The following is a 22,564-nucleotide window of genomic DNA, read 5'->3' as shown; positions in this document are numbered from 1 at the left end:
TTTTAATCAGTTTTAAAGTGAATACTAACTGAGAAATGAAAAAGGTGAAGAGTTTAGAAGCTTGGTTCAAGAGCAAAACTTGGTTTATGATCAGCTGAGTCTCTAAACAGAACAGCAAAGGGCTTCATCGAACATTTAAAAAAGATTCAGATTGTTAGAATATCCAGAATTTATAGGAATGGTGGTGATTACTCTTATTTTCTAGAATGGAAATAACTGCACCATGTCTGTTTTATGAATTTAAGGGGCTAAAAAGTTTTGTTCTCGTTTTTCTATGATTAACCGAATGTATGTGAGAGTCCAAACAGACAGAAGGGTTACGGCCGAGCGCTGGACCTTCCAAAAAAGATGAGACAGGCTGGACCTGTGCCATACTAGTTAAGACCTGCCTGTGGATAACAGGTTCTTTAAACTCTCACACACACAAACTCACACACGTTTGCACACATACACCCATACACACACACATTCTTGAACTTGCTGCAAGATTAAACATTTGCATTAACTGACTCCAGCAACTCAACAATTGGGTCCTCAAACCAGATCTCAACGTTTTTTCCGCTTTCCAGGGTCGGAGCTGAAACCGTGCACGGGGGAGTCCAGTACTCCTAATGAAAGACCCCCTGCTGAATTGCGGTAATTAGGGGCCAGTGTCCACTGAAAGGGGGAAAAAGGGACGAGATCGTACTTTTGAATCAATGGCCAGAAGCCATTGGCAGTGCAGGCATCAACAATAATGGTGTTATTTCACCCATTAACACTTAAGGTACCTCATGCAGTGGCTGTGATATGGTTACTTAACAAAATATCTTTACCAGACATCTCTCCTACATAACAGTTCTTCTTTCACAGCCACACCTTGTTGTCACACTGCTACCTACCCCACAGATGGAAAGCCTCACGATTGCATGTCAGAAATAACCATCAGTGTTTTACCCAGGCCAGACTTAACTGATATACGTTATGAAAATGCAGAAATAACTATATTTATTCAACAGGTCAAGCAAAAAACCCTGATGGCACAAATGCTACAGGATTTGCAGTAGTAACAGAAACTGAAGTTTTCTTAAAACAACCACTACCAAAAAATTACTCTGTTCAAGCAGTCGAATTGGTAGCTTTAACTGAAGCTTGTAAATTAAATAACAAAAAGGTTGTTAACGTTTACACTGACAGTCAGTATGCCTTCTCAACTGTACATGTGTTAACACAGCATTGGAAAAACAGGTATGTTGACATCCACAGCTAAATGTATAAACTACAAATATTTTAGCATTATTAGATGTTATTCAATTGCCATCTACAATAGACTCGTATGAATGACCGGAAGGAAAACCATACTGCCAAAGAATTTGTTTAAATATGCTGCAGTATTGAGCCACGCACCATGTCATGTCTCAACAGGAGGGATGGAAGCAATAATGAACAAGGTTTTTACAGCATATGGTTTTACTAATTATTGATTTTTTTTTTTTAGAATAAATAAATGAATAAAGTTTTGTCTAGCAGGTCAAATATGTGCAAAATACATTCCACAGGGCAATCTAAGACCAAAACGAAGATAATTCCCTAAGCCAGTGTATCTTTTTCAACATATTTGTTTGGATTTCATTATTTCATTATTGTGTAGATTTCATTGAACTAAATTAATGTTAAGGGAAACGATTCTGCTCAGTGACAACAGAGGTTTTTACCAAATGGTCTGAAATATTTCCATGTGCACAAGCAGATGCACTCTCAGTAGCAAAATCACGCGTAAAATAACTCATTTCTAGATTTGAAATTCCTGAAAAGATCTTCAGTGATAATTTGACACACTTTGTAAACTATGTCATCTCACTGATGGCAAAGAACTTAAAATAGATCTTAGAAACCACTGTGATATAGAAGGTTTCGCTAACACATTGGAATTGTTTTACTATTTACATATGCATGTGCAGTGAAGAATTGCTTGCTGCTGATAAATGCAAAGAAGAACAGCTTACACATAGATGCTCACATATAGGCTGCTGAATGCAATGAAGACCTGCTTATCCAGTAAAGTTCAATGTCAATGTGTAATATTCAATTAGGATTTGCAAAACAGTGAAGTTAAACAATGAATGGGTCCATAGTCGGTATGAGAAGACTACAGGAATATTTACCTGGGTGTACGTTCAAACAGAGATGAGAAAATTGCGATAAATTATTGTTTGTTTGTTTGTTAGTATGTATATGAATGTTATGTGTATAAACTGTGTTGAGTTGTAGTTACTCAGTAGTGTCTCAGTGAAACAACCGATGGGGGAAGCCTTGGGTGACAACAAAAGCAGTGTTTTACTGATCAGTCAAGTTGCTCCAGTGTACTCCATACAAACTGGTTGGCTACTGAAGGGATAGAAAATGGGGAATACTTGTTTTAAAGCAAACAAGGAATTAGATGGGAAAAATACATGTTTTAACGGGACCCAGACAATATTATATAGATGTCGCCACTGAAGTAAAGAACATTTACGTGGGATGGTGTGAGGGTCCTCGTTTGGCTGACGTTCGCTGATATGCTCGCCATGCTCAGAACCAAGTTGAGACGCGTAAGACAACCAAAAGGGACAAGTGTGAAAAGGAGCTGCATTTGGCAACCATGACCATGTATTACGCAGTTGGTGTAAACAGAGGACGAGGCCGAAGTCGAAGACGTGGACGTGTGGGAGAGGAGGTCGAAATGGGCCACGCCAGAGCTATGATCCGAATATTTGTTTTTACTGTGGCCAGACTGGACACTGGAAGAAGGACTGTCCACAGCTGAAAAGTGATGAAATTGGGCAAAAGACTGACTGAGGGTGGGAGGCAGGTTCTGGACGTCACGTGGCAGCGGAGCCTCCACTAATGGGTGATAGCACAAACACACTCACACATTTTTCCTGCTCTGTGTAGTGAAGCAACGCTTGCCGACTGTGATTCACGTAGTAAAGTTTTGCATGCTATTTCCGTCCTAGAGCAAAGATATTTCTCTCAGAATATAGGAACTTATGTTCATCAGTAGTGACGTCAGGGGAGTTTGATTGTCCTCCAAAGTTAAGTGGAAACCACGTTTACTGTATGTCTGCATCAGGCCAGGTTGTGAAGGAGAAAATGACAATGCCCATTGCGTGTTGTCACTGAGCTCTCCTTCAAACACTCATTTTTGTTATCAGAGTTGTGTCCCATTAACCTGATGGGCTGTGATCTCATGTGTAAATTAGGCATTATTTTAACTTCTACACCAGAGGGTGTTAAGGTTATGTTACAGCCTGACAAAGTTTTCACAGCAGTGCAGTTTGATTCATCGGCACTTACATATGCTTATGAGTGGAAACTTCCCAGCTCTCCTTTTTCACAACAACTAGTGGAAGAAGCAAAAGCGTTAGTTTCACCCCTTTCTGATTTCATGCAACCTACTGATTTGCACTGCACATCACACATTTCTTTGGGGCCTGACAATGACTATGAGAAGAAGTGAAAAAATATGTGCGCCTACTTTATTGACTCCAGAGCACTTCGATTTTTTTAATGTTTGTGGTACTCGCAAACAGGCAGTGACAAGGTGTGGGAGAGTTTGTTGCTACATGTCAGAAAGAAATGGAGTGGACCGTTTCACCTGCTGATCCAAATTTGATGTTTTCTGAACGATTGTCAGCATACAAAAAAACATTTTTGAGTACAATGCATTGTCAAAGAACTGTGGACTTAATTCCTACCACAGAATCACATTTTGAAGCATGTTTTTTATCTGAAACAGATTTGTCTTCGATACCCATGTTGGCTGAAGTGCCCAATGATCTTTGGGCTAAGAGCAAATATGATGTGGGGTTGATAAAAGGCTGTGAACCAGTAATTGTCACCCCTAAATCAGACTTTTGTCCATGTAAAAAACAATACCCTTTTAAGCCTGAAGCAATTAAAGGGATTAAACCTGTTTTTCAATCTTTTCAGAAAACAGGCGTTATTGTTCCTTTTGAAAATTCACCTGTGCTTACTCCATTGATTCCTGTTAAAAAGATTAAAGATGCTGGCCAGCCAGATGAATGGCGTTTTGTACAGGACCTCCAAGCGGTGAATGCTGCAGTTCAGCCACATGCTCCTACTGTGCCCAACCCACACACTATTTTGTCTCAAATTACATCAGATGCACAGTTTTTCTCAGTGGTTGACTTGTCGCCAGTGCACCCTGATAGCCCATTTTGGTTTGCTTTTTAGTTTGAAGGGAGATCTTGGACTTTTACCCGGTTATGCCAGGGGTACTGTGAAAGTCCCACTATTTACAATGCTGCCCTCAAAGCTAGTCTGGATTAACTTCAATCAACCACAGGCTCTGCTCTTTTGCAGTATGTGGATGACATCCTTTTATGTAGTCCATCTAAACAACAGTGTGAAAAAGACCAAATGACTCAAATAACTTTCTTGCTTTCAAAATTTTTCCTCTAGTGACGCTGACTTAGAGAGGGATGAAGATAATCATGTTTAATTGTTCATGTTTTGATTGTTTATCATTGGACCCTTTATTACTATGATGCCTCCATTTTAAACTCATGTTGTGTGCAAATGCAGGCTGATGTTTTACAGATAAAGTTATTATTTTCCTTGTTTCTTTTGGGTTGATTAATATAATGGTATTATTATAATCAAAAGGGAGGAATGTAATGGAAAATAATTCTTATATGCATTGTATTGAGTGTTACTGTGTATAACCTGCAAATGACCGAGCTGCAAGGTACCACCCTGCCCTGTTTTCTTAAATTCCTCTTTACAATGGTGGGCTTGTTATAATGAGATAGCTGCACTTTAGGGGGGACAGGGTTAGGCTGGTATTTACGAGTGTGTCTGGGTAACCTCAACTGATGGTTGGGGAGGAAAGTTAGAAGAACAATCAATTATACCCAAAAACAGATGACGTGATGAGCGGGCAATATAACTGTGTGTTTTTGCTTCAGTGGTCAGAGCAACTCTGTATTCTGTACTGTGTTGTTCTCTCTTGCAAGATATTATTATTAAAGCCTCTTATTTCCTCACAAGAAAATAACTGACTCCCCAAATGCAAGTGTCAGGACAAATGATCAAACTTCTCCAAGCTTCAGTCTGCAGAGAAGTACAAGACAGGGTTGCTCACTTTCTCCCTCACTTTTTGCTATTTTCATCAAACCTTAAGCAGCTGCTATCAGACAAGATAGAAATATTAAAGACAACCAACCCCAAAATATTGAGCATAAAATAAGTCTTTATGCTGATGATGTATTACTTTTCCTTCAGAACTCACAGACGTCTCTCACTCACACGATCACACTCATAAATAAATTCTCAGCACTTTCTGACTACTCTATCAATTGGTGTAAGACCACAGTTCTGCCCATTAACTGTAGGGTCCAGAATATACCTGCGATCACTTTACAGTCAGGAAATATTAGATATTTAGGCATAAACATTTCCTCCAGGCTCTCAGAGCTAACAAAGCTAATTTATGTGCAATTATTAAAGACAGTAGAGGACAATCTCTCTCGTTGCAAGTCCTTACCTATATCAATTATGGGGAGAGTTACAACCAATCTGAATCTGTTGAAACATCTTCATTCTTATGGCCATAAAGCCAGCCTTTCTAATTTACAGTTTGTACAGGACGAAGTCACCTTTTTGGGTCATGTGATTTCTAAGGATGGGCGCTCACTTTCTCCTAAACGTGTTGCTGCAGTTCAGATCATTCCTAAACCGGTTACTAAAAAACAGCTTATGTCATTCTTAGGTATAACATCTTACTGCAGGAACTTTATTCCTAACTACTCTTTTCTCGAAGCTCTCTTAGGTGCTCTTATCCATGGTAAAGGCCTCCAGTCAGCTGATCGTGTTCCATGGACTCCTGAGGCTGAATCAGCCTTTAGTCAGCTTAAGCTGGCTCTTCAAACAGCACCAACACTTGGCATTCCAGATCCTCATAAACCTTTCATACAGGCAGTTGATGAGAAGCATGGTTGTATGACATCTGTTCTTATGCAGGAACATGGGGCAGGCAAAGGCCAGTGGCTCATTTCTCAGCAAAACTGGACTCTGTGGCTGCAGGCCTGCCTGGTTGTCTTCGTGTTGTTGCAGCTGCAGAGAAAGCTGTCCTGGCCTCCCAAGATATTGTGGGCTACGCTAATTTGACTGTTTTGGTTCCTCATGCTGTTGCCATTATTCTTCTCGAGCAGAAAACTTCACATCTTTCAACTGCTCGTTGGCTCAGATACACCTCTGTGATATGCCAAATGTCACTGTTAAACGTTGTACTGTTCTGAATCCTGCTACTTTGCTTCCGACTCCTGAGGATGGGGAGCCTCATGACTGTGAAGCTGTTTTGGAACAAGTTTGTACACCCCGACCTGATCTTTTAGAGACTCCTCTTCCAAACTCTGACATGATTCTTTTTGTAGATGGATCAGCTTTGCGTGATCCAGCCACAGGTACTAACTGTGTTTGGTTTGCAGTATGTTCTTCACATGACACTTTGTTGTCTGGTTCTCTTCCTAAACATTTCTCTGCTCAAACTACTGAGCTTATTGCACTTACTGAAGCTTGTAAGTTGGCAGCTGGTAAGTCTGTCACTATTTACACAGATTCCAGATATGCTTTTGGTGTTGTTCATGACTTTGGTGCGCTGTGGAAACACAGGCATTTCCTTAAATCAGATGGTAAAACTATTCTGAACTCCAAGCAGGTTTCTGATCTTCTTGATGCGATCCTTTTGCCTACAGCAATCTCGGTCTGTAAGTGTGCGGCTCACACTAACTCAGACGATCCTGTTGCTTGTGGCAATGCCAGAGCTGATGCTGCAGCTAAGCAAGCAGCTAAATCTTTTCCTGTTTTCTCTTCCCTCTCTTTGCAGGCAGAAGACTCCCTCACAGATCTCCATGCTTTGCAAACTTTTGCCTCTGCAGATGAAATTTGGTCCTCTGGACGCATTTGGTCCTCTGTGGGTGCAACTCATATGGATGGTGTTTGGATGGGACCTAATGGTAAACCCTGTCTACCTAAACATTTTTTTCCTCATTTTTCAAAATTGACACATGGGTTGGACCATGTGTCAAAAGGGGGGATGCTGAATGCACTCACTGCTCAGTGGTTCACAAAAGGGTTCAGTTCATATGCGCAAAAATACTGTCAGTCATGTATGGTTTGTGCCACACATAATGTAGGAAAGGCATTACACACATCGCAAGTTGCACACCCTCCACCAGAGAAACCTTTTGAACATTTGATGATGGATTTTGTTGAACTCACACCAGCTGAAGGAAAGAAATATGCACTAGTAATAGTGGACGTGTTTAGTAAATGGGTTGAAGTTTTCCCTGCAAAACATGCAAACAGTAATGCAGTGACTAAAGCACTGCTAAACAGAAATCATTCCTAGATGGGGCATTCCAGAGAAGATCAGCAGTGATAATGGCACACATTTTGTAAACACTGCATTGACTGAGGTTGGTAAATTCCTGGGAATAACCTTGCGCACACATTGTGCTTATCATCCACAGAGTGGAGGTGCTGTGGAAAGAGAAAATGGTACATTAAAGTCCAAGTTAGCCAAATGTTGTGAAGAAACAGGTCTGCCATGGACAAAAGCATTACCTATTGTGCTTACCTACATGAGAATGAGAATCAGAGCTCAAGTGAATCTCAGCCCATTTGAAATTTTATTTGGCAGACCTCCTAACCTGGGATTGGGACCTGTAACCAGACCCCTCCCTTCCACAACTGTTTGTGATGATGCTATGTTGTCTTACTGTCGAAACCTTTCCACTGTTCTATCTCAAGTTTCACAGAAAGTAAAAGCAGCCCTTCCAGCCACAGAAAACACACCACTCCAACCAGATGACAGGTGGAGTGTTACTACTGCAAATCCTGTAGCATTTGTGCCATCAGGGTTTTTTGCTTGACCTGTTGAATAAATATAGTTATTTCTGCATTTTCATAACGTATATCAGTTAAGTCTGGCCTGGGTAAAACACTGATGGTTATTTCTGACATGCAATCATGAGGCTTTCCATCTGTGGGGTAGGTAGCAGTGTGGATGGATTAAGTGTAGCACATCTCTTGACAACAAGGTGTGGCTGTGAAAGAAGAACTGTTATGTAGGAGAGATGTCTGGTAAAGATATTTTGTTAAGTAACCATATCACAGCCACTGCATGAGGTACCTTAAGTGTTAATGGGTGAAATAACACCATTATTGTTGATGCCTGCACTGCCAATGGCTTCTGGCCATTGATTCAAAAGTACGATCTCGTCCCTTTTTCCCCCTTTCAGTGGACACTGGCCCCTAATTACCGCAATTCAGCAGGGGGTCTTTCATTAGGAGTACTGGACTCCCCCGTGCACGGTTTCAGCTCCGACCCTGGAAAGCGGAAAAAACGTTGAGATCTGGTTTGAGGACCCAATTGTTGAGAAAAGTCTCTCAATGAGACTCAGAGTTGCTGGAGTCAGTTAATGCAAATGTTTAATCTTGCAGCAAGTTCAAGAATGTGTGTGTGTATGGGTGTATGTGTGCGAACGTGTGTGAGTTTGTGTGTGTGAGAGTTTAAAGAACCTGTTATCAACAGGCAGGTCTTAACTAGTATGGCACAGGTCCAGCCTGTCTCATCTTTTTTGGAAGGTCCAGCGCTCGGCCGTAACCCTTCTGTCTGTTTGGACTCTCACATACATTCGGTTAATCATAGAAAAACGAGAACAAAACTTTTTAGCCCCTTAAATTCATAAAACAGACATGGTGCAGTTATTTCCATTCTAGAAAATAAGAGTAATCACCACCATTCCTATAAATTCTGGATATTCTAACAATCTGAATCTTTTTTAAATGTTCGATGAAGCCCTTTGCTGTTCTGTTTAGAGACTCAGCTGATCATAAACCAAGTTTTGCTCTTGAACCAAGCTTCTAAACTCTTCACCTTTTTCATTTCTCAGTTAGTATTCACTTTAAAACTGATTAAAAGAAAAATTAAATGAATGCGTATCAACAAATGTGGGATCTAAACTCTAGTGCTTTCTCTAAAATAATTTCCTTTCTCAATTCAGAAATGTGTGTGTGTAAGTCACAACACCCGTGACACCAAAACGGCTTTCTTTTCTCTCTTTTCTCTACACTCTGCACTGTGAGCACACACACCAAATCAGAAAGGCTTTTTTCTCTCTTTTCTACATTATGGACTGTGGGGACACAAAACCGCTCTCTCTCTTTTTTTTTTGATTGTGTGCCAGGGCGTTGTCTCACGTATTAGATTATGCTTAAGATACGAATAGGTTTATCAGTCACATCAGAATCCATACATACTGATCCTCCCGTAATAAAATGGTCGGATCTTATCAAACACACTTTGTTTCTTGTGACAAGTCAGCGAAACAGCGTATACACGTCAAGACACTGAATCAAGTTTGCCACAAGAACTCATAAGTTTGGCAGTATTGCTCTGCCGTCAGCAATCATACACCCATTTTATTTTCATGAGACATGTGCAGGCACCTGTTCATCTACTGTTCTATCACTATGAATTAGTTTATCTATTATCAATAAGGATACTTCTACAACTACTATCAAAGTATGTCCGGACTTCTTATGTTGTCAGTTGCTATATATGAATAAGTGGGTTGCTACTGAAAAGCATTAAGCATGTCACACAGCCCAAACATATAACATTTCAGGACACACCACACAGTTAACAACCACAGTGAAGCGTGTCAAAGCCCAAACATGTAACATTCAACAGGACACTTACACAACACATTCAAATCAAACAGTCAGACAACATACAAGAACATATACCCCAGCCGGCATTGCTCCCTGCCTATTTTCCTACAACTCACTATGTGTGCGCACACCTTTATTCACAAACTCTTCAACTTATACTCTTTTACCGAAGCTGCTACAGCTCGATTGGCCAAATACCCTTAGATCCTATTTCGGTGAATTTGACATCTGCCTTGTATGTAACAGATTAGCGGTTTAGCAGTTTTAATTTAGTTTGAGTGAAGGAATTCATTTTATAGCAAAATCCGAAATCGTGAAGAACTCATGAAAGTAAGCTTATTCTCGGATTCCTGAAACTTTAGATTTGCTCTTTCTTTTACTGCAAAGTACAACGTTGAGCAGCACTAATGAGTTGTTTCTATTTTTGGCAGGCTTTACCTTTGCGGATGAAGCCCTTTCTGTCTGTGCAAAAGAAATCTTGTTACTGTGCAGAGTGACTTCTCTGAGTAGAGTCGCCTTACTTGTTGCGACTGTGCCGATGTTCGAAGCTGGAGTGCAAAGTTGTTGCTTGAATGGTGCTCGCTGGAGCGTGTGGTAGTGTAAAGTTATACCATTTAAAAGGGCTGAAGAGTGCTCAGTGCAGCGGGTGGGCGGAGGTGCAAAGTGACACTATGGCCATAAAAAGAACACCGCTACAAGTGCGCATTGTGCCAGGAAGGGCCCTCGGACGGGAACCAGTGGACAGTTATCGCTTCTCGGCCTTTTGGCTAAGATCAAGTGTAGTATCTGTTATTATCAGTTTAATGTCTGATATGTCCTCTATGCGAGGACTACATATTAAATGGATTTTTATCAATAGGAGTTGAAAAAGGAGCTTACTCCGTTCACTCCAAGCATCGACCCGGTACTGCAGTGCCGCTGGGAACAGTGCGCTCTCCTCTGCTCTTGTGAAAAAGCAAACAGCGGTGCAGGATGGAAGTTTCTTTTAATCTGCTGAGAAAAGAGAGTGAATGCGAAGCAGACTTTAACACGGCTCTGGGAGCGAGCCGAGTGCGGGCTAACCGGGAGAATTGCTTGAAAGAAACGCGACACCGAATGAGCAGTCAGAACAAAGCCTCAATACGGTGTTCCCGTGTTGTTTGTGGCTGCCTTGTCTTTTGCACAGAGTAAAAGACAAGGCAGCCATCGAATAGGGCCCGATTGTTCCTACTTGGTCAGCCGAGGAGCAAGGGGGGGGAGCAAGCGTCTCAACCAAGCAAAGCTCACCATGGGGAAGGTGGCTATGCCAACTAGCCTGATGCCCTGCTCCCGCAGTGATGGATAATCGTACACTGGTTTCTCTTCATAATGTACAAGTCTTTCGCCTTTTACTAAAGACTCCCGTGGAGAGCAGCACTAATGAATTGTTCCTATTTTTGGCAGGCTTTACCTTTGCGGGTGAAGCCCTTTCTGTCTGTGCAAAAGAAATCTTGTTACTGTGCAGAGTGACTTCTCTGAGTAGAGTCGCCTTACTTGTTGCGACTGTGCCGATGTTGCTTGAATGGTGCTCGCTGGAGCGTGCGGTAGTGTAAAGTTATACCATTTAAAAGGGTTGAAGAGTGCTCAGTGCAGCGGGTGGGCGGAGGTGCAAAGTGACACTATGGCCATAAAAAGAACACCGCTACAAGTGCGCATTGTGCCAGGAAGGGCCCTCGGACGTGAACCAGTGGACAGTTATCGCTTCTCGGCCTTTTGGCTAAGATCAAGTGTAGTATCTGTTCTTATCAGTTTAATGTCTGATATGTCCTCTATGCGAGGACTACATATTAAATGGATTTTTATCAATAGGAGTTGAAAAAGGAGCTTGCTCCGTTCACTCCAAGCATCGACCCGGTACTGCAGTGCCGCTGGGAACGGTGCGCTCTCCTCTGCTCTTGTGAAAAAGCAAGCAGCGGTGCAGGATGGAAGTTTCAGGGAGCCTAAGATGAAACTTTCTTTTAATCTGCTGAGAAAAGAGAGTGAATGCGAAGCAGACTTTAACACGGCTCTGGGAGCGAGCCGAGTGCGGGCTAACCGGGAGAATTGCTTGAAAGAAACGCGACACCGAATGAGCAGTCAGAACAAAGCCTCAATACGGTGTTCCCGTGTTGTTTGTGGCTGCCTTGTCTTTGGCACAGAGTAAAAGACAAGGCAGCCATCGAATAGGGCCCGATTGTTCCTACTTGGTCAGCCGAGGAGCAAGGGGGGGGAGCAAGCGTCTCAACCAAGCAAAGCTCACCATGGGGAAGGTGGCTATGCCAACTAGCCTGATGCCCTGCTCCCGCAGTGATGGATAATCGTACTCTGGTTTCTCTTCATAACGTACAAGTCCTTCGCCTTTTACTAAAGACTTCTGTGGAGAGCAGCACTAATGAATTGTTTCTATTTTTGGCAGGCTTTACCTTTGGGGGTGAAGCCCTTTCTGTCTGTGCAAAAGAAATCTTGTTACTGTGCAGAGTGACTTCTCTGAGGAGAGTCGCCTTACTTGTTGCGACTGTGCCGATGTTGCTTGAATGGTGCTCGCTGGAGCGTGCGGTAGTGTAAAGTTATACCATTTAAAAGGGTTGAAGAGTGCTCAGTGCAGCGGGTGGGCGGAGGTGCAAAGTGACACTATGGCCATAAAACGAACACCGCTACAAGTGCGCATTGTGCCAGGAAGGGCCCTCGGACGTGAACCAGTGGACAGATATTGCTTCTCGGCCTTTTGGCTAAGATCAAGTGTAGTATCTGTTCTTATCAGTTTAATATGTGATATGTCTATGCAAGGACTACATATTAAATGGATTTTTATCAATAGGAGTTGAAAAAGGAGCTTACTCCGTTCACTCCAAGCATCGACCCGGTACTGCAGTGCCGCTGGGAACGGTGTGCTCTCCTCTGCTCTTGTGAAAAAGCAAACAGCGGTGCAGGATGGAAGTTTCTTTTAATCTGCTGAGAAAAGAGAGTGAATGCGAAGCAGACTTTAACACGGCTCTGGGAGCGAGCCGAGTGCGGGCTAACCAGGAGAATTGCTTGAAAGAAACGCGACACCGAATGAGCGGTCAGAACAAAGCCTCAATACGGTGTTCCTGTGGTGTTTTTATAAAATGCGGTGTAAAAAAAGGTGTGAATGCCCCATAGAAAACTAAAAGGTGGAGCGGAAGTGTTCGGCTGCAAGAAGGTGTGAATGTCCGACTATATTTGGTGAAAAGCAGGTGAAGCAAGGTCTGAATGCCCAACCTTACATCATCAAAAGCGAGATCAGAGGTTTTTGGCTGCAAGAAGGCCATAGTTTGCCAAAAGCGGGTAAGGTGCGAATGATCGGCTAAATATCAACAAAAGTGGGGGCGGAGGTCTTCGGATGCAAGTGGGTGTGAATATCCCACCATACAAGTATGGTGGAGAGGAAGCTGTGAATGGCCGACCATAGTTTGCAAAAAGCGGGTGAGAAAAGGTGCGAATGTCCAACCATACATGATCAAAACAGGGAGCGGAGGTGTTTGGCTGCGACAAGGTTTGAATAATTATTATTATTAATAATAATTAATGAAAAGCGGGCAACAAGTAGGTTCGAATGCCCAACCATACATCATCAAAAGCAGGAGTGGATGTGTTCGGCTACAAGAAGGTTTGAATGTCCGAGCATAGTTTGTAAAAAGCGGGTAAGAAAAGGTTCGAATGCCCGAACATACACCATCAAAAGAGGGAGCGGAGGTGTTCCGCTGTAAGACGGTGTGAATGTCCGACCATAGTTGGGTGGGTATGAAAGTGGGTATGAAAAGGTTCGAATGCCCAAATTCGGCTGCAAAAAACTGTGTTCGGCTGCAAAAAGGTGTGAATGTTCGACTAAATTTTGTAAAAAGCGGGTAAGACAAGGTGCGAATGCCTGACAATGTATGATCAAAAGCGGGAGCGGAGGTGTTCAGCTGCAAGAAGGTCTAAATGTCCATTTTTAATTGCTAGAAAACATGAAAGAAAATTTTCGAAAATCAATCCGCACATGATCATAAGTGGGAGAGGAGGTGTTCAGCTGCAAGAAGGTGTGAATGTCCTACCATAATTGCTGAAAAATGTGTTAGAAACGGTAAGAATGCCGGACCATACATCATCAAAAGCTAGAGAGGTGGTGTTCGGCTGCAAGTAGGTGTGAATGTCTGACTAAAGTTCAAATATATGAACAAAAGCGGGAGGAGAGGTCTTCGGATGAGTGGTTGAGAATTTCCAACCATAATCTATAAAATGCGGTGAAAAAAAAGGTGTGATAGATACCTAAAAGGTGGAGCGGAAGTGTTCGGCTGCAAGAAGGTGTGAATGTTATATATATAGTTGGTGAAAAGCAGGAAAAGCAAGGTCTGAATGCCCAATCTTACATCATCAAAAGCGAGATCAGAGGTGTTTGGCGGCAAGAAAACGGGTAAGGTGTGAATGACCGACTAAATATCAACAAAAGTGGGGGCGGAGGTCTTCGGATGCAAGTGGGTGTGAATATCCCACCATACAAGTATGGTGGAGAGGAAGCTGTGAATGGCCGACCATAGTTTGCAAAAAGCGGGTGAGAAAAGGTGCGAATGTCCAACCATACATGATCAAAACAGGGAGCGGAGGTGTTTGGCTGCGACAAGGTGTGAATGTCCACCCATAATTAATGAAAAGCGGGCAACAAGTAGGTTCGAATGCCCAACCATACATCAACAAAATCAGGAGTGGATGTGTTTGGCTACAAGAAGGTTTGAATGTCCGAGCATAGTTTGTAAAAAGCGGGTAAGAAAAGGTGCGAATGCCCGACAAAGTATGATCAAAAGAGGGTGGAGGTTTCCGGCTACAAGAAGGTTTGAATGTACAACCATAGTTTGTAAAAAGCGGGTAAGAAAAGGTGCGAATGCCCGAACATACACCATCAAAAGAGGGAGCGGAGGTGTTCCACTGAAAGACGGTGTGTATGTCCGACCATAGTTGGTAAAAAGCGGGTAAGAAAAGGTTCGAATGCCCGAATATATACCATCAAAAGCGGAAGCGGAGGTGTTCGGTTGTAAGAAGTTGTGAACGTCCGAATTTAGTCGAACACCTTTTTGCAGCCGAACACAGTTTTTTGCAGCCGAATTTGGGCATTCGAACCTTTTCATACCCACTTTTTACCAACTATGGTCGGACATTCACACCGTCTTACAGCGGAACACCTCCGCTCCCTCTTTTGATGGTGTATGTTCGGGCATTCGAACCTTTTCTTACCCGCTTTTTACAAACTATGCTCGGACATTCAAACCTTCTTGTAGCCGAACACATCCACTCCTGATTTTGTTGATGTATGGTTGGGCATTCGAACCTACTTGTTGCCCGCTTTTCATTAATTATGGGTGGACATTCACACCTTGTCGCAGCCAAACACCTCCGCTCCCTGTTTTGATCATGTATGGTTGGACATTCGCACCTTTTCTCACCCGCTTTTTGCAAACTATGGTCGGCCATTCACAGCTTCCTCTCCACCATACTTGTATGGTGGGATATTCACACCCACTTGCATCCGAAGACCTCCGCCCCCACTTTTGTTGATATTTAGTCGGTCATTCACACCTTACCCGTTTTCTTGCCGCCAAACACCTCTGATCTCGCTTTTGATGATGTAAGATTGGGCATTCAGACCTTGCTTTTCCTGCTTTTCACCAACTATATATATAACATTCACACCTTCTTGCAGCCGAACACTTCCGCTCCACCTTTTAGGTATCTATCACACCTTTTTTTTCACCGCATTTTATAGATTATGGTTGGAAATTCTCAACCACTCATCAGAAGACCTCTCCTCCCGCTTTTGTTAATATATTTGAACTTTAGTCAGACATTCACACCTACTTGCAGCCGAACACCACCTCTCTAGCTTTTGATGATGTATGGTCCGGCATTCTTACCGTTTCTAACACATTTTTCAGCAATTATGGTAGGACATTCACACCTTCTTGCAGCTGAACACCTCCTCTCCCACTTATGATCATGTGCGGATTGATTTTCGAAAATTTTCTTTCATGTTTTCTAGCAATTAAAAATGGACATTTAGACCTTCTTGCAGCTGAACACCTCCGCTCCCGCTTTTGATCATACATTGTCAGGCATTCGCACCTTGTCTTACCCGCTTTTTACAAAATTTAGTCGAACATTCACACCTTTTTGCAGCCGAACACAGTTTTTTGCAGCCGAATTTGGGCATTCGAACCTTTTCATACCCACTTTTTACCAACTATGGTCGGACATTCACACCGTCTTACAGCGGAACACCTCCGCTCCCTCTTTTGATGGTGTATGTTCGGGCATTCGAACCTTTTCTTACCCGCTTTTTACAAACTATGCTCGGACATTCAAACCTTCTTGTAGCCGAACACATCCACTCCTGCTTTTGATGATGTATGGTTGGGCATTCGAACCTACTTGTTGCCCGCTTTTCATTAATTATGGGTGGACATTCACACCTTGTCGCAGCCAAACACCTCCGCTCCCTGTTTTGATCATGTATGGTTGGACATTCGCACCTTTTCTCACCCGCATTTTGCAAACTATGGTCGGCCATTCACAGCTTCCTCTCCACCATACTTGTATGGTGGGATATTCACACCCACTTGCATCCGAAGACCTCCGCCCCCACTTTTGTTGATATTTAGCCGATCATTCGCACCTTAACCGCTTTTGGCAAACTATGGCCTTCTTGCAGCCAAAAACCTCTGATCTCGCTTTTGATGATGTAAGGTTGGGCATTCAGACCTTGCTTCACCTGCTTTTCATCAAATATAGTCGGACATTCACACCTTCTTGCAGCCGAACACTTCCGCTCCACCTTTTAGTTTTCTATGGGGCATTCACACCTTTTTTTACACCGCATTTTATAAAAACACCAAAGGAACACCGTATTGAGGCTTTGTTCTGACCGCTCATTCGGTGTCGCGTTTCTTTCAAGCAATTCTCCTGGTTAGCCCGCACTCGGCTCGCTCCCAGAGCCGTGTTAAAGTCTGCTTCGCATTCACTCTCTTTTCTCAGCAGATTAAAAGAAACTTCCATCCTGCACCGCTGTTTGCTTTTTCACAAGAGCAGAGGAGAGCGCACCGTTCCCAGCAGCACTGCAGTACCGGGTCGATGCTTGGAGTGAACGGAGCAAGCTCCTTTTTCAACTCCTATTGATAAAAATCCATTTAATATGTAGTCCTTGCATAGACATATCACATATTAAACTGATAAGTACAGATACTACACTTGATCTTAGCCAAAAGGCCGAGAAGCGATATCTGTCCACTGGTTCACGTCCGAGGGCCCTTCCTGGCACAATGCGCACTTGTAGCGGTGTTCGTTTTATGGCCATAGTGTCACTTTGCACCTCCGCCCACCCGCTGCACTGAGCACTCTTCAACCCTTTTAAATGGTATAACTTTACACTACCGCACGCTCCAGCAAGCACCATTCAAGCAACAACTTTGCACTCCAGCTTCGAACATCGGCACAATCGCAACAAGTAAGGCGACTCTACTCAGAGAAGTCACTCTGCACAGTAACAAGATTTCTTTTGCACAGACAGAAAGGGCTTCACCCGCAAAGGTAAAGCCTGCCAAAAATAGGAACAATTCATTAGTGCTGCTCTCAACAGAAGTCTTTAGTAAAAGGCGAAGGACTTGTACGTTATGAAGAGAAACCAGAGTACGATTATCCATCACTGCGGGAGCAGGGCATCAGGCTAGTTGGCATAGCCACCTTCCCCATGGTGAGCTTTGCTTGGTTGAGACGCTTGCTCCCCCCCCTTGCTCCTCGGCTGACCAAGTAGGAACAATCGGGCCCTATTCGATGGCTGCCTTGTCTTTTACTCTGTGCCAAAGACAAGGCAGCCACAAACAACACGGGAACACCGTATTGAGGCTTTGTTCTGACTGCTCATTCGGTGTCGCGTTTCTTTCAAGCAATTCTCCCGGTTAGCCCGCACTCGGCTCGCTCCCAGAGCCGTGTTAAAGTCTGCTTCGCATTCACTCTCTTTTCTCAGCAGATTAAAAGAAAGTTTCATCTTAGGCTCCCTGAAACTTCCATCCTGCACCGCTGCTTGCTTTTTCACAAGAGCAGAGGAGAGCGCACCGTTCCCAGCGGCACTGCAGTACCGGGTCGATGCTTGGAGTGAACGGAGCAAGCTCCTTTTTCAACTCCTATTGATAAAAATCCATTTAATATGTAGTCCTCGCATAGAGGACATATCAGACATTAAACTGATAAGAACAGATACTACACTTGATCTTAGCCAAAAGGCCGAGAAGCGATAACTGTCCACTGGTTCACGTCCGAGGGCCCTTCCTGGCACAATGCGCACTTGTAGCGGTGTTCTTTTTATGGCCATAGTGTCACTTTGCACCTCCGCCCACCCGCTGCACTGAGCACTCTTCAACCCTTTTAAATGGTATAACTTTACACTACCGCACGCTCCAGCGAGCACCATTCAAGCAACATCGGCACAGTCGCAACAAGTAAGGCGACTCTACTCAGAGAAGTCACTCTGCACAGTAACAAGATTTCTTTTGCACAGACAGAAAGGGCTTCACCCGCAAAGGTAAAGCCTGCCAAAAATAGGAACAATTCATTAGTGCTGCTCTCCACGGGAGTCTTTAGTAAAAGGCGAAAGACTTGTACATTATGAAGAGAAACCAGTGTACGATTATCCATCACTGCGGGAGCAGGGCATCAGGCTAGTTGGCATAGCCACCTTCCCCATGGTGAGCTTTGCTTGGTTGAGACGCTTGCTCCCCCCCCTTGCTCCTCGGCTGACCAAGTAGGAACAATCGGGCCCTATTCGATGGCTGCCTTGTCTTTTACTCTGTGCAAAAGACAAGGCAGCCACAAACAACACGGGAACACCGTATTGAGGCTTTGTTCTGACTGCTCATTCGGTGTCGCGTTTCTTTCAAGCAATTCTCCCGGTTAGCCCGCACTCGGCTCGCTCCCAGAGCCGTGTTAAAGTCTGCTTCGCATTCACTCTCTTTTCTCAGCAGATTAAAAGAAACTTCCATCCTGCACCGCTGTTTGCTTTTTCACAAGAGCAGAGGAGAGCGTACTGTTCCCAGCGGCACTGCAGTACCGGGTCGATGCTTGGAGTGAACGGAGTAAGCTCCTTTTTCAACTCCTATTGATAAAAATCCATTTAATATGTAGTCCTCGCATAGAGGACATATCAGACATTAAACTGATAATAACAGATACTACACTTGATCTTAGCCAAAAGGCCGAGAAGCGATAACTGTCCACTGGTTCCCGTCCGAGGGCCCTTCCTGGCACAATGCGCACTTGTAGCGGTGTTCTTTTTATGGCCATAGTGTCACTTTGCACCTCCGCCCACCCGCTGCACTGAGCACTCTTCAGCCCTTTTAAATGGTATAACTTTACACTACCACACGCTCCAGCGAGCACCATTCAAGCAACAACTTTGCACTCCAGCTTCGAACATCGGCACAGTCGCAACAAGTAAGGCGACTCTACTCAGAGAAGTCACTCTGCACAGTAACAAGATTTCTTTTGCACAGACAGAAAGGGCTTCATCCGCAAAGGTAAAGCCTGCCAAAAATAGAAACAACTCATTAGTGCTGCTCAACGTTGTACTTTGCAGTAAAAGAAAGAGCAAATCTAAAGTTTCAGGAATCCGAGAATAAGCTTACTTTCATGAGTTCTTCACGATTTCGGATTTTGCTATAAAATGAATTCCTTCACTCAAACTAAATTAAAACTGCTAAACCGCTAATCTGTTACATACAAGGCAGATGTCAAATTCACCGAAATAGGATCTAAGGGTATTTGGCCAATCGAGCTGTAGCAGCTTCGGTAAAAGAGTATAAGTTGAAGAGTTTGTGAATAAAGGTGTGCGCACACATAGTGAGTTGTAGGAAAATAGGCAGGGAGCAATGCCGGCTGGGGTATATGTTCTTGTATGTTGTCTGACTGTTTGATTGGAATGTGTTGTGTAAGTGTCCTGTTGAATGTTACATGTTTGGGCTTTGACACGCTTCACTGTGGTTGTTAACTGTGTGGTGTGTCCTGAAATGTTATATGTTTGGGCTGTGTGACATGCTTAATGCTTTTCAGTAGCAACCCACTTATTCATATATAGCAACTGACAACATAAGAAGTCCGGACATACTTTGATAGTAGTTGTAGAAGTATCCTTATTGATAATAGATAAACTAATTCATAGTGATAGAACAGTAGATGAACAGGTGCCTGCACATGTCTCATGAAAATAAAATGGGTGTATGATTGCTGACGGCAGAGCAATACTGCCAAACTTATGAGTTCTTGTGGCAAACTTGATTCAGTGTCTTGACGTGTATACGCTGTTTCGCTGACTTGTCACAAGAAACAAAGTGTGTTTGATAAGATCCGACCATTTTATTACGGGAGGATCAGTATGTATGGATTCTGATGTGACTGATAAACCCATTCGTATCTTAAGCATAATCTAATACGTGAGACAACGCCCTGGCACACAATCAAAAAAAAAAAAGAGAGAGAGCGGTTTTGTGTCCCCACAGTCCATAATGTAGAAAAGAGAGAAAAAAAGCCTTTCTGATTTGGTGTGTGTGCTCACAGTGCAGAGTGTAGAGAAAAGAGAGAAAAGAAAGCCGTTTTGGTGTCACGGGTGTTGTGACTTACACACACACATTTCTGAATTGAGAAAGGAAATTATTTTAGAGAAAGCACTAGAGTTTAGATCCCACATTTGTTGATAGGCATTCATTTAATTTTTCTTTTAATCAGTTTTAAAGTGAATACTAACTGAGAAATGAAAAAGGTGAAGAGTTTAGAAGCTTGGTTCAAGAGCAAAACTTGGTTTATGATCAGCTGAGTCTCTAAACAGAACAGCAAAGGGCTTCATCGAACATTTAAAAAAGATTCAGATTGTTAGAATATCCAGAATTTATAGGAATGGTGGTGATTACTCTTATTTTCTAGAATGGAAATAACTGCACCATGTCTGTTTTATGAATTTAAGGGGCTAAAAAGTTTTGTTCTCGTTTTTCTATGATTAACCGAATGTATGTGAGAGTCCAAACAGACAGAAGGGTTACGGCCGAGCGCTGGACCTTCCAAAAAAGATGAGACAGGCTGGACCTGTGCCATACTAGTTAAGACCTGCCTGTGGATAACAGGTTCTTTAAACTCTCACACCCACAAACTCACACACGTTTGCACACATACACCCATACACACACACATTCTTGAACTTGCTGCAAGATTAAACATTTGCATTAACTGACTCCAGCAACTCTGAGTCTCATTGAGAGACTTTTCTCAACAATTGGGTCCTCAAACCAGATCTCAACGTTTTTTCCGCTTTCCAGGGTCGGAGCTGAAACCGTGCACGGGGGAGTCCAGTACTCCTAATGAAAGACCCCCTGCTGAATTGCGGTAATTAGGGGCCAGTGTCCACTGAAAGGGGGAAAAAGGGACGAGATCGTACTTTTGAATCAATGGCCAGAAGCCATTGGCAGTGCAGGCATCAACAATAATGGTGTTATTTCACCCATTAACACTTAAGGTACCTCATGCAGTGGCTGTGATATGGTTACTTAACAAAATATCTTTACCAGACATCTCTCCTACATAACAGTTCTTCTTTCACAGCCACACCTTGTTGTCGAGAGATGTGCTACACTTAATCCATCCACACCGCTACCTACCCCACAGATGGAAAGCCTCATGATTGCATGTCAGAAATAACCATCAGTGTTTTACCCAGGCCAGACTTAACTGATATACGTTATGAAAATGCAGAAATAACTATATTTATTCAACAGGTCAAGCAAAAAACCCTGATGGCACAAATGCTACAGGATTTGCAGTAGTAACACTCCACCTGTCATCTGGTTGGAGTGGTGTGTTTTCTGTGGCTGGAAGGGCTGCTTTTACTTTCTGTGAAACTTGAGATAGAACAGTGGAAAGGTTTCGACAGTAAGACAACATAGCATCATCACAAACAGTTGTGGAAGGGAGGGGTCTGGTTACAGGTCCCAATCCCAGGTTAGGAGGTCTGCCAAATAAAATTTCAAATGCGCTGAGATTCACTTGAGCTCTTATAACTTGACTGATCAGTAAAACACTGCTTTTGTTGTCACCGCAAGGCTTCCCCCGTTGGTTGTTTCACTGAGACACTACTGAGTAACTACAACGCGCAGAAATCTCGCAACTCGTCAGCAAAATGGGGTCCAGAAATCTCTGGATCTGGTAAGCATTGTTATGCTTCCATGATGTCAGTCTCAGTCCAGGGTTGATAAACCAGTAATGGTCCAGTGGGAACTGCAACTTTAACCATAGGCATGGTTTGAATCTGGTTTTGTTTTTTCTCACGTTTAGATCTCTGAAGTCCAGATTGTGGGTAAAGGATTTTTGTCACTTGCGTTAAGAGTTCTTGGGCAGGTACGCTGGAGAACCAAACGTCTTCCTTTTCCTCATCATCAGACCTCAATTTCTTCCCGAGGGAGGATGGAAGAAGTCCCTTCTTCCCGAGAGCCAGAGGCTTGTGGCAGGGCTGGCTGTTGTTGTTGCAGGCGTCGTGGAGGGCAGGAGTCCAGGTCTGGATCCGGCACAGCTAATACTAAATTATTATCATCATTCCGTCATGGCATTTGTTTAACATTTTCCTTTCTTTCTCTTAATACACTTTATTTTTTCCAAAATTCTATACCTTTCTTACTTCTTATTTAAACTTAATTTTCTTTTTTTTGCTTCATCTCTTTCTCATATTTGCAAAACTTTTCTTCTAATTTTCTTATTTCTAACATACTAAAAGAACCTTCAGGTGGAAAACCTCTGGACCATATGTCTTTTTCATTTCATCATGCTC

General features: G+C 43.1%; 10 non-coding genes across 10 annotated transcripts; 5 read left to right on the top strand and 5 right to left on the bottom strand.

The window, feature by feature from the left end:
- The first annotated feature begins 10,467 nt into the window (after positions 1–10,467).
- On the top strand, positions 10,468–10,658 carry LOC140306099 (U2 spliceosomal RNA). The gene has a single exon (XR_011915459.1). It is a non-coding gene; the product is annotated as a U2 spliceosomal RNA (small nuclear RNA).
- A 388-nt stretch (positions 10,659–11,046) lies between these two features.
- On the top strand, positions 11,047–11,160 carry LOC140306368 (U5 spliceosomal RNA). The gene has a single exon (XR_011915683.1). It is a non-coding gene; the product is annotated as a U5 spliceosomal RNA (small nuclear RNA).
- Positions 11,161–11,435: 275 nt separating this feature from the next.
- LOC140306398 (U2 spliceosomal RNA) lies at positions 11,436–11,626 on the top strand. Its single transcript, XR_011915710.1, has one exon. It is a non-coding gene; the product is annotated as a U2 spliceosomal RNA (small nuclear RNA).
- A 411-nt stretch (positions 11,627–12,037) lies between these two features.
- Positions 12,038–12,151, top strand: LOC140306333 (U5 spliceosomal RNA). Its single transcript, XR_011915651.1, has one exon. It is a non-coding gene; the product is annotated as a U5 spliceosomal RNA (small nuclear RNA).
- Positions 12,152–12,426: 275 nt separating this feature from the next.
- LOC140306204 (U2 spliceosomal RNA) lies at positions 12,427–12,614 on the top strand. Its single transcript, XR_011915555.1, has one exon. It is a non-coding gene; the product is annotated as a U2 spliceosomal RNA (small nuclear RNA).
- Positions 12,615–16,795: 4,181 nt separating this feature from the next.
- Positions 16,796–16,983, bottom strand: LOC140306162 (U2 spliceosomal RNA). Its single transcript, XR_011915516.1, has one exon. It is a non-coding gene; the product is annotated as a U2 spliceosomal RNA (small nuclear RNA).
- A 298-nt stretch (positions 16,984–17,281) lies between these two features.
- Positions 17,282–17,395, bottom strand: LOC140306383 (U5 spliceosomal RNA). The gene has a single exon (XR_011915696.1). It is a non-coding gene; the product is annotated as a U5 spliceosomal RNA (small nuclear RNA).
- Positions 17,396–17,806: 411 nt separating this feature from the next.
- On the bottom strand, positions 17,807–17,997 carry LOC140306386 (U2 spliceosomal RNA). Its single transcript, XR_011915699.1, has one exon. It is a non-coding gene; the product is annotated as a U2 spliceosomal RNA (small nuclear RNA).
- Positions 17,998–18,272: 275 nt separating this feature from the next.
- Positions 18,273–18,386, bottom strand: LOC140306366 (U5 spliceosomal RNA). The gene has a single exon (XR_011915682.1). It is a non-coding gene; the product is annotated as a U5 spliceosomal RNA (small nuclear RNA).
- Positions 18,387–18,774: 388 nt separating this feature from the next.
- Positions 18,775–18,965, bottom strand: LOC140306118 (U2 spliceosomal RNA). The gene has a single exon (XR_011915477.1). It is a non-coding gene; the product is annotated as a U2 spliceosomal RNA (small nuclear RNA).
- Positions 18,966–22,564: the final 3,599 nt, after the last annotated feature.

This window comes from Leuresthes tenuis, unplaced genomic scaffold (genome assembly GCF_036924035.1).
Source record: "Leuresthes tenuis unplaced genomic scaffold, fLeuTen1.0.hap1 SCAF_4, whole genome shotgun sequence".
In the NCBI taxonomy this organism is placed as follows: Eukaryota; Metazoa; Chordata; class Actinopteri; order Atheriniformes; family Atherinopsidae; genus Leuresthes; species Leuresthes tenuis.
Note: the sequence above shows the minus strand (reverse complement) of the source record. Positions and strands in the feature narration are given on the sequence as shown.